Source organism: Ictidomys tridecemlineatus, chromosome 6 (assembly GCF_052094955.1).
Source record: "Ictidomys tridecemlineatus isolate mIctTri1 chromosome 6, mIctTri1.hap1, whole genome shotgun sequence".
In the NCBI taxonomy this organism is placed as follows: domain Eukaryota; kingdom Metazoa; phylum Chordata; class Mammalia; order Rodentia; family Sciuridae; genus Ictidomys; species Ictidomys tridecemlineatus.
This window is the reverse complement of record NC_135482.1, coordinates 194,643,211-194,659,536: the sequence shown is the minus strand read 5'-3', so window position 1 is coordinate 194,659,536 and position 16,326 is coordinate 194,643,211.

Here is a 16,326-nt window from a genome sequence, read left to right as displayed (position 1 = left end):
TTGGTTGGTTCTGGGTTGAAATGGGGGTGGTTGTGTGAGGATTAACGGAGCCATTTTGAAAACCGTCGCTAATCAGGCTAAAATGAATTGCACATTTATAGGTATGCTGGCTGCTTTGTGTTTGCGTGAACAGCAGACGCAGCATACTTAGTATCTTTTGTGAACTTATTTAAGTCAGTAGTAATTCCTTGTTAAATATCCAAATCTTTGGGGAATCAACCTATAATCCAAAATAAACTAACTTTAGAAGGTCATGTGTATCTGACTATTCTGAACCCTCGTGAAACGGGTAGCGAGATGATTAGAATTTCCATCCCACAATGGCTCACTATAAAGTAACAGTTCCCTAATGGAAAGGCTCATTTTAAATAAAAGCATCTGAGTTGTTTTCTATGTCTGGAAGAATTTTTTTTTAAATTTGAGATATTCGAAGCAAAATTGTTTTGGAGAAAACATAAGAGTTCCAGCTAAATTTGAAAAAGTAGTGACTTTATTACTTATTATAGCTTTCAAGGCATAATCAAAATTGTTTTAATGTTGTCACATGCAAAAAAAAAAAAAAAGAATGACTGGGTAGCAATAGTTCCTTCCTCCAGCAGCTCCTTTTTGAATACATTTTAAGACAGTAATTACTAGAAAAGTCTCTTTCACTGGCCAAAAAATGGATATCAATGTTCAGAAGATGAAATTCTTTGCTTGCCAATAGTTGTGATCACTCACAATAATACCATACAAGGCCCCAGACACATGTGGGATATATTTAGTTGCACAAGCAGAATCTATATTTTAACCATAACATGGGTCTTGGTGAGATTGGGGCAAGTGGGTGGAGTAATTACAGCCTCCAGCTCTGAGCCCCCCTACCAAGGCTGCGTCCAACACGGAGAGCTTGAGCTGCTGATGAGCTTGAGATTTTATCAGGGCAGCTGGTCCTCTGGTAAACAGTAAAGTATGTTAACTGGGGCCCTCGTTCTGCATATTTGTGGGATCACTTAACAACTGAGATTGTTGGATGACCACTGGTGGTTAACACTGAACAGTTTTGACTGAAGCAGAAACTGCTGCTCGGCATTCTGGGTGAGGAGACAGGAAAAGGCTGACATATCCAATCCTATTTAAAGGGGGATCAGCACAATGCAAACAAACAGCGGAGGAGCTTTGTCCGTGGGCGGCCTAGAATGATCATTAGGGCTTATGCTTTAGCTGGAGACTCATGGATGAATCTCACACATAAGTTTAAAACTTTGAGGGTAAGGCAGAGTGGAATTTTACTCCAGATAAAATCTGTGCATTGATGAGTGGCATTGGTAAACCAAAAACCTACCCTCTCCCAGGCTTGGAGACAATTAGAAATTCGATGGGGGAAAATTCAATGAATTTCTGCTCATTGGAGAGAATTGGAAATGTGCAACATACCACAGAAGCTGTAGGTGGAAAAAGCCACACTATTTTGCTATGTAGCGCGATAACCTTGCTGCCTTCTAAAGCCACACTTGTGTTGCAGGCTACCTCTGGAGAACCTCAAAGAAAAGGAAATGACGTGGAGATAACGTTTAGCCACACAGCTTCATCCTCCTTAAGGAGTTGCTTTGTTAAGTTCCACTTTTTTCACTAGGTCTGAGACTCATGAGAGTGTCACCAATGCTAACATTATGTTTTCATGTGACCAACATAAAAGACATAAAATAAGTCTGGTTTTCCCCAGGACTCTGCCACCCAAATTCAATCATGGTTGAATATCAGCCAGGTTGAGGGCAAAGGCATGTTCTAGAGAAGCTGTGGGTGAGTATGAGCCAAACATTCATATTGAGCAGAAGATATCAAGATGCTAGTGGTCAAGAGCTGAGCAGTCCCTAACAGATGGCCGCTGGGAGCTCCACAGGGCAGCCCCAGGAGCGGGGTCTGCAATGGAGCATGACCTGGTCAGCTGGATGCAGCATCTTTGGTTTCTGATGGCTTTCGTGGGTTGACACGAATGTCCTCTGGCCACACACTGGAATATTTAAAAACATTGCTCCTCTCTGACATTAAATACTAGAGCATTTTCTGTGACGTGGCTTCAAAGCTGGGTATTTTGGTTATTTTTCAAAAATAGATTCACAGTCTTTTCTTTTAATGCTCTTCATTTTGAGCCCTTATTATTCTGTCAGATTCTAACAGCTCTGTGAGAAAGTCCTGCTCCTTCTGAATGTGGCAGCTCACTGGGTCCTTGTACATCAACGTGGGATGCACTAATGTGGGTGAGTCTACATTAATGATAATAATGGAGGGTTCTGGAATCTTAAAGACAAATCGCATTTCCTCTCTTTGACCATAAAATTGTTTGAAATTGTTGTGAAGAATTTCAAAATCTAGAGGGGAAAAGTCCCAGCGGCTGAGAAAGAAGGAATTGGAGCTGCATTCCAGGGCGAGGCTCGGGTGGCTGGGCAGGAGCTGCGGAGTGGGAGCCTGTCTGTGTTTTGATCCTAATAAGTGGGGGAGGAACTGGCCAGGAGGAAGCCAGTGGACTCACGTGAGTGAAAAGTCACGAGACACCGAACGATGGACAGACTGGGTAACTGAGGGGGCAAACAGACAACGTGAGTGCGCCACGTCCTGTTGATTCTGCTTCGCTGTCTGGGTTTTGGACGGCTTTAAAACTGCGATCCGCAGTAGACCTCCCTGTTGGCTGCTGGAGCTCTGGACCGTGCGGGGTGTGCACCAGCTGGAGCATCTTGAGGTTTTGCGCAGCCTGAGAGCTCTACCACGCCTTTTCTTTCTGAGTATCTGAGATAAGGCGGTGGCTGCGGATGTGTCCTGATGGATCTGTCACTGATGCATACTGAGAGTCACAGATTGTTCTTGTTGGACATGTGTTGATCCTAGAGAGTCCATTCTCACTTCCCAGGCTTGCCAGTGTCCAGTGGCAGATGGTCACTGGGAACGCTTGGGTGTGGTGCATGTGTGGAGAGGGGGTTGCTGGCGGGAGTCCCCATGGCTCTTTGCACGTTGTCCCACACGGGGCTGCCCTTGGTGGGCAGTGGGTCTCCTCAGATGGGAGCAGGACAGGCAGCTCCTGGGCCTCCTGGCCTCTTGAAGACGCTCCCTGCCTGGTGTGAAGGCCACTCTTACCTCCTCTCTGACCACAGGCTTCCTTCTCCTCCCTCCCTGTCTCCCTGGGCACTGTCCTCTCTCTGGTCGGAGCAGCTCAAGAGACAGGCCTGTTAAGTTTGTCTCTGGATCTGTTTGGAACAGTTTTCACAGATGGTTTTGGCCGTGGGCACCCAAGTCTGTCCAAAGGAGGGGCTAGCCGAGAGGAGGGTCCCTCAAGATGTGACTGACAGCATCCTTGTGTGATGGAGTTCAGAGAACGAGTGGCCAGGTTGGCAACATCTGATCCCATCATGTGTCCATGTATAGAAAGCCCTTTCTCTTCCTTATTCACAGACGCTGACACATACCCAAACAAGTGCCGCTGTTTTGTCAAGATGACAGTATTTCCACCGATACGAGGAGATGTATCTGTAAAACACTGGAGTGTGTCTAGCATTTCCTTTGACAGCACCTGTTTGCAGATGGCTTGCTGGTGGGGCCTGCAGTGGCTCTGCTGTGGTGCTTCGTGGTGTCAGTGATTCCTGGCGTGCTGGGCTGTGCATGCACTCTGACTCAGGAGCAGGAGAGAACCCGGCCTTCTCGAGCCAAGCCCCCAGTAGCTGAGTTCTCCTCACGCAGAGGCAGAACTAGCACGGCCCCCCACTCTACAGAAGACCAGCTGAGGCCCAGAGGGAAAAGGGTCTTGACCCAGAGCACACAGACCTGGGGACTGGAGCTGTGACAGCTGGCGGACAAGCTGAGTGGCTGCCTTGGAGCACAGGTGTGAGTGGGACAGGAGACTGTCCTCGTCCTGAGCTGGCTTCCTGCCCTTAGCATCGTGTCCTCCAGTTCCTCAGGCCACAGGGATGGACCTTTCTTGCTTAAAGGCCGACAAGTATTCCCCGGGTACCTCCCACCTTTTCTTCATCCATTGTTGGCTGGGTTTGACTCCATGACTGGGCTGTGGTGCACAATCCCGAATGAGTGTGGGCGTCAAGATTTCCCTGTCACAGGCTGAGTTCAAACCCTTCACGGTGTACACAGAAGTGGGATTGAGTATTTTGTGGAACTGCCATAGTTTTCCAAGTGGCTGTTGGAGTTTTCACATTAATTGGAAGTGCCTCCTCTGGCCCAAGGCCCTGCATGCTCACGTGGTCCTTGAACCTGTGGGAGGCTCACCTGTCCTGGAGACGTGGCTCTCCAAGGTTGGCGCGTTGGAATGACATGGAAAGTGGGTTAAAACACACAGCCCTTTCTTGGGAATCTTTGACTAACGGGTTTGGGCTGAGAATTTGCGATCTTCTCAAGTTCCCAGGGGCTGCTGCTGCTGCTGACTTAGAGTGGAAACCCTTGCTGTGGAGAAGGCTTGAAGGACAGGCCTGGAGGAAGGATGCTGATGTGTGACTTTCTGGAATGTTCTCTGCATGCAGCTCTGTGCCGAGCCAGTCAAGCCCCTCAAGGTTGCCTTCAGGAGCATCCGAGCGTGGGAGTGTGGGAGTGGGGTAGAGGTGGTAGTGGTGATTTTCTCATATTGCTCTGTAGAGAAAACAGGTTTAAATTTTAAGGATAATTGTTTGATGCAATTCAGAGCTTTGACTTCACTAAGTCACAATGGTATTTTCATTTTAGGTGTGAAATTTACACATTATGATTCTTAAAAAAAAGAATAGACTTACAAACGTAGTTTTAAAAAAATTTTCCACCACAATGTCATACTTTTAATTACTGTAAGTTTGGGAGAAGATGTACAAAGTCTTTTGCATGAGTAATTATAATTATGTAGACTCCACAGCAAATTTTCTTTGCTAAAGAAAAGGATTTTTTTTTTTTTTACTGTACGGACTTAAAAAGTCCTTGGTAAGCATACAAAATCATTTCATGTACCATATTACAGCAGCATATAGTTTTAAATTTGCAACTAATGTGTTGGTGATAAGAATGCAGACTGTGTGTTTCCTGTTGTAATAGATTTATATTTGAGTTCATGGCATATAACATGGATGAAAAAAAGCCTAGTTTTCTTTATGAAAGAAAAAACTGTAAGAAATGAAAAAGGATCCAGACAGTACCTATGATGTCCCATTGTCCTGTCTGCTGATTGAGATTTATTTTCTTGAATATTTTTATTTTTATTAGGGGATATAAGACCATGAACATAATTGAGTAAAATTATACGTGCCTGCTGCCTGGCTATCCCACAGAGGATGCTACAAATTCTTCCTCTTAGTATGGAGACTCTGGTTTGGCTCTCTCTTTTTGAGTTGTTGAAGCTAGTAATGCACATGATGGGAGTTCTGAGCCGCCACGTTGTGGGAGGCTGAGAAGGAGTCTGTCTCAGGCCAGGAGTCCTGCAGTGTGTTCGCAGAGGAGGCAAATCTTAAGTCCCAGGAGGGAAACGGAAGTGCTATTGTGGAGTTGAGAGACCTCCTCTTCCCAGTCACAGGTCCTCACCTGAGAGTCCCTTCTTTTCATCCTCCCATGTGCCCTGCTTTCGTTTCCAGATGCTGACATTCAGAGAGTCAAACCTGGGTGACACTTCTGTGCCATGGCCCCAGCACCTGCGAGCGTCCTTTCCCGTCTCGCCTTGTGAATGACTGTGGTGGGTGAGGGTGGCTATTCCATGAGGCCCTGCTCCCGTCTTCCTGTGGATACGGCCCTGGAGCTTTGGGTCAGTTGATGGCTGCCCTTTCTTCTAAGGTTCATTCCATGCCCTGGGGACCAACTGGCCAGAGGACTTCACATTGTATTTCCTTCCTGGCTGATGAATACAGTCTGGGCCCTTTTCTCAGTTATTATCCCATCTTCAGGCAACTTTCCTCACAATGTAGACAACTTGCTAAAAAGCAGGTATATTTTCTATTTTTTTATTGAACAAAAACAGTCTCTCTTTTTCTTTTCATAGGGAGTATCTCACATACTTATTGCTTAAAATACTTGCTGAATTCTTCTTTGACCAGAACTAGTCTTTTCTTATTATGTTGTATCTAAATCTAAATGTTTCTTGTTTTATGGTAATATAGGAAGAAGAACCTGGTGTTGATTTGCAAGCTACAGGTGTGAAAATGAATTCTGGTAAGTTCATTCTGTACCCAAACTTGCAACTGTGTTTTTTGCTATTTTACTTTCTTAACACTATTAAGTCTCATCTTCTCTTACTCTCAGGTAGTGGTTGCTTTTTACCTTATCTTGGTTAAAAAAATCAGTAAAAGAAAGAAAGAAAACAAAGGAAAAAAATTGACTTGGTGTCTTATTACTCAGGCCTATTTAAAGATTGTGTGCTAAATTTCCCATGAAAAGTTTGTCCTGATAGAATTCTAATTTCAGCTGGTGTCTCTTACCTGAAATTCCACCATGATGGAATATCGATTTTTCTCCTTTGTTTTATTTCTACATGAACTTATCTAATAACAGGGAATAACATTAGCAACCTGCTCAAATCAATAGAGCTTCTCTTTGGTGCATGTTTCCTGCAAATGAATTGGGCAAATAAGAATTCATGCTTAACAGGTTTAAAATCCCTAGTATAAGCTAAGTGTGCCTGTATGGGAAATGTTGAGGTCTAAGCTTATTTTTTTGGTTTATAGATTAAAAAAATCTCTCCTTCATGAAACATGAGGATTTTAATTAACATAATGAAGTCTTAGTTTGCAAGTTAATTTACACTTTCATATTTATCATAAATTTCCAGGCAGAAAAAAAACAATAGATTTGAGCTAAAATATTTCACATTTTAGTTCTATGATAAGCATTTAGTTAAAATATAATTCTTATCTGAGGTTTAAATATTGATTGGATTCTTTATAAAAGTAATCAAAAGCACATGGATAATGTCAGAATACTCCTGCCTGAGGTGGTATTATAGAATATTCTAGCACATTGTTCATAGAGAAAGAATCTGATGTTTCCAACTTCAAATCTGTTACCATGTAGTCCTTCACAGTGGCAAATTTTGCTCATAACAGTCATTAGTGGCTGATTAGACATGAAAAATTTTAAAATCAATGTACATTAGAAAAGTAAAGAAAAAAGGGAAGTACATTTCAACTTTTCACTTCTAATAATCTAACTTGTGGGCTTCAAAAAGGACTGATAGACAATTTTTTCCCCTAAATAATCCTCATTGGTGGTTTCCACTTGTACAAGAGTTAAGAGAGGTGGTCCTGCTCGTGTGTCCCTCTGTGAACATACCGCAGGACCTTGTCTTGTGACTGGAGACCGCTCCTGGACCTGGGAACATGGCGGCTCAGAACTCACGCAGGCCCATGTGCCCCTGACGTTCTGGGCAGTGCTATGAGGCTTGTGAAGGAGCATCTTGGTGGGCCACTGACCAGCAAAGGTACGGCCATGCTTCAAGACTGTGCTTGATGACTTTTAAAAATGACAACATGTTTTTATTCTTAGATTTTAACCCAATATGCTATTCTTTTAGAGTCCATTTTTAAACAATAATAACAGAAAACAAAAGACAAAAAAACAAGCAAACATTCAATCCAGTAGAACTACTTCCTTTATTGAAGTGTAGAAATAACTGATAAATCTTAATATTCTAACTCTTCCCATCCTGCTCCCCTTCCCACAGGTAGCAATAAGAACAGAATAAGCATAATTTGAGGCTAAGAACAAAACTTTGTAACAAATTCACAGAAAATATCCAACATGAGTACACATAGTTCTCTGTATATAATAAAACATACTGATAATAATTAATATTTTATAATTTACAGAGGTAGAAATGACCTCCATCATAAACTAATCAAATGAACTAATATTTTGACTGCTTGCGATTCCCTTAAATAGAATTGGACTTTGAAAGAGCAAATGTCACATAAATACCACGGTCACTGTGTACAGTGCTTTGTGTACAGTCAAAGGTGGGATAACAGCAGCTCTCTTAAATTGCACAGCAGCCAGGACCTGTGATTACAGGCAAAGCATCTCATCTCCCTTGGCAGCTTCTTGGAAGTTTGAATAAGTCCCTGTGGTTTGTTAAACAAACTGGCGAAGGCAGTGAGTCTCCAGGTGTGGGCTTTTCTTCCTCCCGTGGACGTGATGTGTTGGAATAATGGACGGTTCGTGGTGTGCAGGAGGGATCAGCCATCTCCCACCCTATCACAGAAGCTTCTGGGACTGTGCCAGTGGAGCATGCCACTTCGGTGTGTTCCCCCACCTACTCCTGCTGCTGAATTCCTCAATATGCACTAATTTTGCACTTGGCACCAACAATGGCAAAAACAAACGCATCAGCAAAGAGATACTGCTAGGACTGCCTGAGTACGATTCCTATTCTTCTTCGTTTCTCTAAAGCAGCATCTTGAATCTTAGACAAATGTGTACTTTCCCCAGATCAAGCCTTGGCCAGACTTTATAATTTTCCTTGTTTGTGAATTACTTTATTAATGGTGGACTTTTCACGGGCTTTTATTTGGTAATGTCAGCGCTTTAGGGCAAATTGGAGCCGTCTTCCGGTTCGAGGAGTCTTCGTGATTCTTAGTGGGTTAGACGGGTGGACAGACTTAAGACTGAGTAAAACAATTGGCAGGAAAATCAGGATTTCTCAGGGAGATTAATGACCATTAGGATTTTCCTATGGATTGTTCTGCACTGTGCCTCTGGCCCTAATAAAACCAAGTGAACACAATGAGCCCAAGTCTAGGGTGTGCCTCTCTAATGTGGCCAAAAAAATTCTAACGCAGATCTGAGTCTCAGCTTCTTCCAGTGATTGATTAATTAGTTTATCTACTCATTTCATAACTCTAACTGCAATGTCCCAGGCATGGGGCAACCATGAAAATGGAGCTCTTAATCGTCCTCCAGCATCCTGCAGCTCAGGAGCAACAGAGGTGAGCAGAGGCCAACAGAGGTGGCCACCCCACGATGGAGCTGGAACAGAAGAAGCACGGCAGTGGCTCAGGTGGGGTACCAGCTCGTCCTGGAGGGGAGGGAGGCCTTTACAGAGTGGGAAGCTTTGGAGGGTTAATAGGGATTTCCTGTGCTGACTGGACCGGAAGGTCTATTCCAAGCAGAGAAAGGCATAAAAAGGTGTAAAAGCGTGGAGTGGTCTGATGGGCATTCATGTGCTTGGCCTGCTGGCTGGAGTGGGTGCAGGGGTCAGGGAGCATGGAGGTGGTCAGTGGGGGACAAGCCAGAGAGAGAACTGAGACCAAGCTTCAGAAGCATGCTCACTGGGCTAGGCTGCTGGGCATTTTGGAAGAACTGAAGGGCATAAAAACAAATAGTGACACACTAGTATGGAGTTTCTGAGATCACTTGAGCATCAAAACAGGGGAGAGGAGGAGAGGGGCTCAGCCTAGAGCAGGAGGTGGCATGAGAGGGAACAGAAATGACTCAAGAGGAAGGATCCATCACAGCCACCTCTCCAGCCCACCACGGTGGTGCCCCACACTATCCATGAAGTGGACGGTGGGAAGAACCACCAGGCGTCAGGAGAGGTCAGAGCCTGAAGTGTCTGAGACCCTTTGGAAGACCGTGGAGCAGCTCCTTCCTCTCTCTGGAGTGGACCCACCCTTGGGCAAAACAAACCTGAAGAGGCCCTGTTAAATCTTTAACCCCGTCACGGTTTGGATTGGCTGGTCAAGCCTGGGCACATCGACTGTGTCCAGGTTTCTGACCGAGGAGAACTTAGAACAAGAGCAGTGGTCTGGAGTGTGTGAAGGATAATGAGTGATTAGAACAACATGAAATTAATGAGATTAATGAGGATGGTGAATTTGAAAGGCCTTGTAAAGCAGCATAGGAGTATTAGAGGTTGCTATGGTTTTTCATATGCTAACAGAGAACAGGTATTAGCTGACGTCACCGTGAAGTATTTGTTATGTTCAGAGAACTCAAATCTGAATGAAATCCTAACCTAAAAAATGCTTCATTGCGAAGATGAGTCTAGACATCAATATGACATAGCATCACCCCCATGTGTAAGTAACAACATTCAAATAGCCTCAATTACTTGGTCAATTTTCAATCCAACCAATGTTTCTGGACCCTCTGCTATGTCTCTAGAGAGAGCTATCTCTGGGAATCCAAGAGTGAGTGAGACTGAGCCCTAGTCTTTCCGGAGCCTTGCTTATTGGAAGAAACAAGAAGTTCCTGGGCACATTCAAGAACACTGCATAAGCTAAACATTGTGGTGTAGAAGGACCAGGAAACCTTGGGGCAAACAGCCAGGCTTGAGGAGTGAGGATGGAGGTCAAAGAAATTGCCCCTTTGGGACGGAGGAAACCAGATGTCTGGTCAGCTCTGTTTAAAAGCTGATAGAGTGTTTTTGTGTGACAACAGAAGTGAATATCAGTAGGCAGAATAGAGAGGTATTTAGGAGGCGACATTGAAAGTCCTGGTGAATGGCAGGTACAGGGGCTTAGAGTAAGGGAGGGGTTCGAGGAGATGTGCCAGTCTTGGTTTGTGCAGCTGGGCACAGCCATACCCAAGAATCTGGGTGCGTCCTTTAGTATGTACTCATTGTTTTGTATTTCATTTTGTTTTTCTGTTTTACGGGAGATTAATTTATTTTTCTTATATAGGTATACAGGTTGACATAATATGCTACCCAACCTGGGTCTTTAAGATGAAAGGAAAAATACTATAAGGGCTGGGTTTGTGGCTCAGTGGTAGAGGGCTTGCCTAGCAAGTATGAGGCACTGGGTTCGATTCTCAGCACTGCATATAAATAAGTAAAAATAAAGATGCATTGACAACTAAAAATAAATAAATAAGTAAATACTATGAGTCAGTCCTAATAGGGGACCACAGGAAGAAAGTGGCTAGGGAGCAGGACAGGAAGGAGAGTGGACTGGGCGGGAATGGGGGTTCTGCAGTGGAGAGGTGCCAGGAAGGAACATGGCAGGCTCTGGTGGGTCTCAGATCTGGGCCCAGAATTCCAGGGGCAGAGAGGAGAGGGGTGAGAAGCCTATCCTGGACTATAATGGGTGAAAACTGAGGGATAATTGATGCTTAATACAGAAAATTTCATACAAAACTCCATCATATAAAAGAGTTAGGGGATCAAAGCACACATTTTTGAGATTGAAACCATGTCAGGCAAACTTTGATGTTATTTGAATCTCTTAAAAAAATTAGCTCCACTGAGTATCATTAGCTAATAAAATTTGACTTTCACATGAGGTTCATGATCCTGGCAAATCTTTATTTATTTTTCAGTGCCCACGGCATTGTAATTTGTTGGTGCTAAGTTTCATATATGTATAAGGAGACAACAATGACTTCAGAATTAAAAAAAAAAAAACAGGTGTTTTAAGCCTGCTAATCTTATGTGACTAACTTTCTAGATTTCTCTATAAATGGTCCATGGTTAATGGAAAGAGTCTTCCTTGTCTGATGGAAAAAATTTCAATACATTTGAAATTATTCTATTATCTATCTATAGACTTAATATTTTTCTTTGGCCTAAAAGTATTAAACAATTAGACAAAACATTCTAGAAATTTTAAAATCTTATGTTCTAATTATTATAATTTAAAATTTATTTTAGTCTTTTGAATTATAATAATATTTGTTCATTCTGGCTTCACAACATGTAGGTATAAAATAAAACAAACTCTCTCCTTTTCTAGCAATACCATGAACAATTGTCAGGTACTCTTCCATCTCTTGTGTATTAGACTACACATGGACATGTCTCAGGACTTGGTTTTGCTGTTTGTTTCATAAAACAGATCATGTTGTATCTGGGACCCTAAAATCTACTGTTCTTCCCTGAACAACATTATCATGGATCCTCCCGAGTATTGTGTATATGCCTTGATCTTTGAACACTTGCTGGAAGTAGGAACCCTCATTCAGACACAAACCCTGTTGATGGAGCGTTGGGTCACTTCTGCGCTGGGATAATTGCCAGCTCTGCTGCCATGGGCAAATGCAGTCAAGAAGCTCAGAAGCCAGTGCTTTCATTTTTGAAGGACTTGTAAAATAAGCAAATGAATCACATACAGATAGGCCAAAAGATGTTCAGATTTGTTACTAAAAAAAGAAAATGTAAATGGCCACTATGTTTTTTTAAGACATTTATTCCATTAGTGTTCAGAGTGATGTAAACAAATATAAAAGAAAGAAACACATACACAAAAAATAAAAACAAAATATTTGAAATAATGAATATTTACCCATGTGTTGATAAAAATGAAAAATAGTCAGAACATCCATGGCCACAAAAGTGTGGTGATATTGTATTCTTAACCACTATTAGTGAGATTATAAATTAGATTTTTGAGAAAAACCTGTCAGTATGTGATAAAATTAAACATACACAAATCATTTGACCTAATAATTCCTCTCCCAGAAATTAAAAAGGGGTATTTTCAGATAATACCTAGAAATATTTAGGAAATGAGTGATATGGTGAATACATTCCCAAATATTTTTATTGATAAAGAAAAACTAATCATAAGTTGCAGCTTAGGGCCACTGGGAAGGCATCAATAAGTAATCGACTCAGTCTATCAACATTTATCCTTTTTGGCATATTTTCACAAAATATTTAATGAGTCTTTTAGAAAGAAATAGGTAAAATATCTGTTCAGATCTGTTTGAAATGAATGCATGAAGGGCAAAAGTGATTTCTAAAACAACAGTGCATTCTCATCTGTGTTAAGAGGCATGTGAACCCTGCTCAGCAGCTCCTACAAATGCTGAGCTGAGGTCTCCTTGTGCAGGTAGGAGAGGTGGGCTCCCAGTGTGAAGGAGTGCTGGTCCTGTGTCACCCTGTGCTCTGCATTGATTTGTAAGCATAGTGAAATGCGATTTTTCTTATGCCTCCAAACATTCAATATTTAGGAGGACTGGCAGAGAGGGGACAGGATGGGAGAACCGAGCCTGGTGGGCATTTGGAAAGGCAGGGTGAGAGAATGAGTCCAGGGTGCAGGGGTTGCCTGGGCATCATGGTGTAGGCAATAAAAGGAGGTCTGGTCAGGAAGGCTGGGCATAGCAGGCAAGCCATGAGAGGGCTCAGCAGGGACTGGATTCATGTGGACCCATGTAGAGTGAGCATCAAAACAGGTGTTCTGGACACAACCACTGGCAACGTGTGCCCGCCCCTAGGCAAAGATCTGGGTGTCAGTCTCTGGATGGTCCCTCTAGGTCTCTGGTGTAGAGCAGAAAACTGGCTTCTGCAGGGGAAGCAGGACATTGCAAATTAAATATGTGGCACTGAATTAACTTCCTACTGCTATTGTACCAAATGGCCATGGAATGGTGGCTTCAAACGACACAGTGTGTTCTGTCAATTTCTGGAGACCAGAAGTCTGAGATCCGGTGTGTGCAGGACCACCTTCTCTCTTCCAGCTTCTGATGGAGGCCGTCTTGTTCTTCGCTTGTGGCCGCACACCCTGTCTTCCCTCTGTGTCTGTCCTCACCGGGGGCCCTCTGTGCAGTTCTGTCTTAGGAGGACACTGGTTATTGGGGTCAGGGTCCACTCTGGTATGATCTCATTTTATCTCACATCCTAATTACATCTGTAAAAACCCTCTTTCCAAGTAAGCTCAAGTTCACAGACTTGAACATCTCTCTCTGGAGGGCATGATTCAACCCATAGTGCACCCCAAGTGTGAGCTCGGGAATGCCTCTCGTGTGGCCGGCCTGCGGGTGGTATGGGAGTGGAGAGAGATGCTGTAACAACCATGTTTCTCTAAGGGGGGCCAGCACAGAGGTATTGATGGCTAGACAATGCAGACATCTGAATTTAGACAAGCAGAATGACACAGCAGAGTCACAGCCAGTGTCCTGCACATTTTGTTTGAGAAGAACAAAATTTTCTATAGCAATGAACTGATAAAGACTCGGTTTGTATAGACTGTACTTTCAGCAAATACACAAGCAGCTACTGAGAAGGACAAAGCCCTGAATGCAGAAGCTGACATCCTGAGAAGTATGGCATTGACCTAAGTAAACAGCGTGAGTGGCTCAAGGAGTGCCAAGACAAAGCCACACGCATTGCTGAAATGCTGCATTTAGCCACAGGGAGCAGGTTTAGCGACCAGTTCCCTAGTGAAGAGAAGCTGTACCCTGCCATGAGAATCCAGGTGATGCCTCTAATTCATCATTACCTAAAAGACATATCTGCATCTGCATTTCTATCTGCATGTGTGTCTGTTCCTGGGTCTGTCTCTGAATGTGCATCTGCATCTCTGCCATTTTGCCTCTGAGCTCTAAGCCAGCAGATCTCAAGGTGGTGATTAGACAAGGAAGGAAGAAAGAAGTTTTTAAGGTCATAATCTCACCCACACGGTGTGAGATGAGGTCTATTTTCAGTCGCAAATGTTTGTCTCACTTTTAGTGTCATCTTGGTCATGCCCTCCCGAGGGCCCTGTGCAGCAGCAGCGGCAGCAGCAGCGGGAGCAGAGCAGGGTGAGGTCCTCTCAGTGCATGAGCAGATCAAGTGTGGTTGGGCCTTTGTCTCCCTGTGGCTGCCTTCTCTGGACATTACTCTGTCATGGACCACTGACAAGTGGACTCCAAAAGGTGCCACATCCATAGTATTTTCTACAGCAAGAGGAAGAGGTGTTTGGAGTAGATTTAATGTCAGCAATAACCCAAATCTCTCCCACAGCACCCGCGAGTTGAACGAGTTGATGATATAGAGAATTTACGACCTGGGAGGCCATTTATTGCAAATAAAATTAGAAAGCCCAGGCACTACTTTGGGATTTTGGAAAACTTTACTGTTCAATTCCCAATGTTGAAATATTTGAAATATAGAAAGTGTCATTTCACAAAGAAACAATGGATTAATTTGTACCCTTGAAATAGAGCCAGGAGAAAGAATATTGAAAACAGAGAAGTCACCCTTGGGGACTGTGTACATTCACTTTCTTGCTTCTAGAGTATTCACATACTCACTAGATATATAAGGCATCTCAATCACTTTTGATGTCACCATTTCTTAGCTGGCAATAGGATGTATAAAAATAATACACATCATTGATTGAGGGTGTCGCAGTCTGCTGAGGGCTTTGATGCACTTTAGTTTTCTGTAATCTTGCCATTATTTGATTAAGTGGTACAGTTCCTCTTCCACAGATGAAAAAACAGGGGAAGTTATGCAACCGGCTCAAGGTCACAGAGCTCGAAACTCAAGAGCTAGGATTCAGAACCAGGAGTCTAGATGGTTTCCATGTTTGACCCCTTCTCCAACTACTATGAAAGCTCCCAGCAACTGTTACCAGAATGAAGCTTTTTCTGGGTGGTAGGCTTGGAGAAGCATGTTTACCCATAGGGCACATCCAAGCAAGAGTGAAACAGGTGGCCACTTGGAAGCCAGTGAAAGGGGCAAAGCTGGAATCACTGAAGCTCATTAAGTCAGCGAAAGAGCCACAGAAGACGAATACAATAGCTTTCTTGAAATACTTGGAAAACTGTCTTGTACATGGGTGGGCAGTCTCCATGGAGCCAAAGGGTGAAAGTCAGCGTGGTAACTTAGATCCCAAAGAAGCCAGAGCATTCTGAGGAGCTTGCCCAGCCATAGGACACTGAGGGAGCTGATCACTGGGGACGATGGAGACTTTAATACTTCCAAGAGGATTAAAGAGTAGATGTTGGCTGAGTAGAAGGCTGGGTGTGGTGGTCTCTGACATACTTCAGTTCTGAGATTACACAAACACCAGTTCACGAAACCTTGGTATGAATCAATTTGCTAGCTCCTTCTGTTTGTGATAGGGAGACCAGATAATGTGAAAATATTAAGCCTGGAAATGAAAAGGAAGTCTAGAGAACCCTTGGTCTATTTAACGATTTCTCTCAGGATTGGCTTCAGATATACATGTGGCATCAAAGAACAGAATTCTAGTCACTGAGTTTTCGAACAATTCTGTTTCTGAATTTGAAGAAAAATATATCTCCAATTTTATATAAATCTCATGCTGTTTTTTAATGCATCTGCAAGGTCTTCCCACTAGATGTTTAGTGGGTTAGGAAGAACCTGGTACAGGCTTTTCTGGGATGGAAATGCATGTAATTGAGTTGTAACAGGAGATTAGGAAGGACTCAAAATATGCATGATTCATTGCAGAAGGAATAATTTCCTCCATGAACTCTGAATGTCAGTAAAGTGTATGTGAATCAGGAGTGTTGGGATATGAATACATTGCATTTAAATGTATGTTAGGAAAGTGTGTAACCACTGCTTTATAGATGGATTCTATAACATTTTTAAAAGAGTGACATCCTGGAAAAAGGCAGGCAAGTCTTGGCAAGAAGTCAGGTTTAATTAAACTGTGGGGACAACATAAT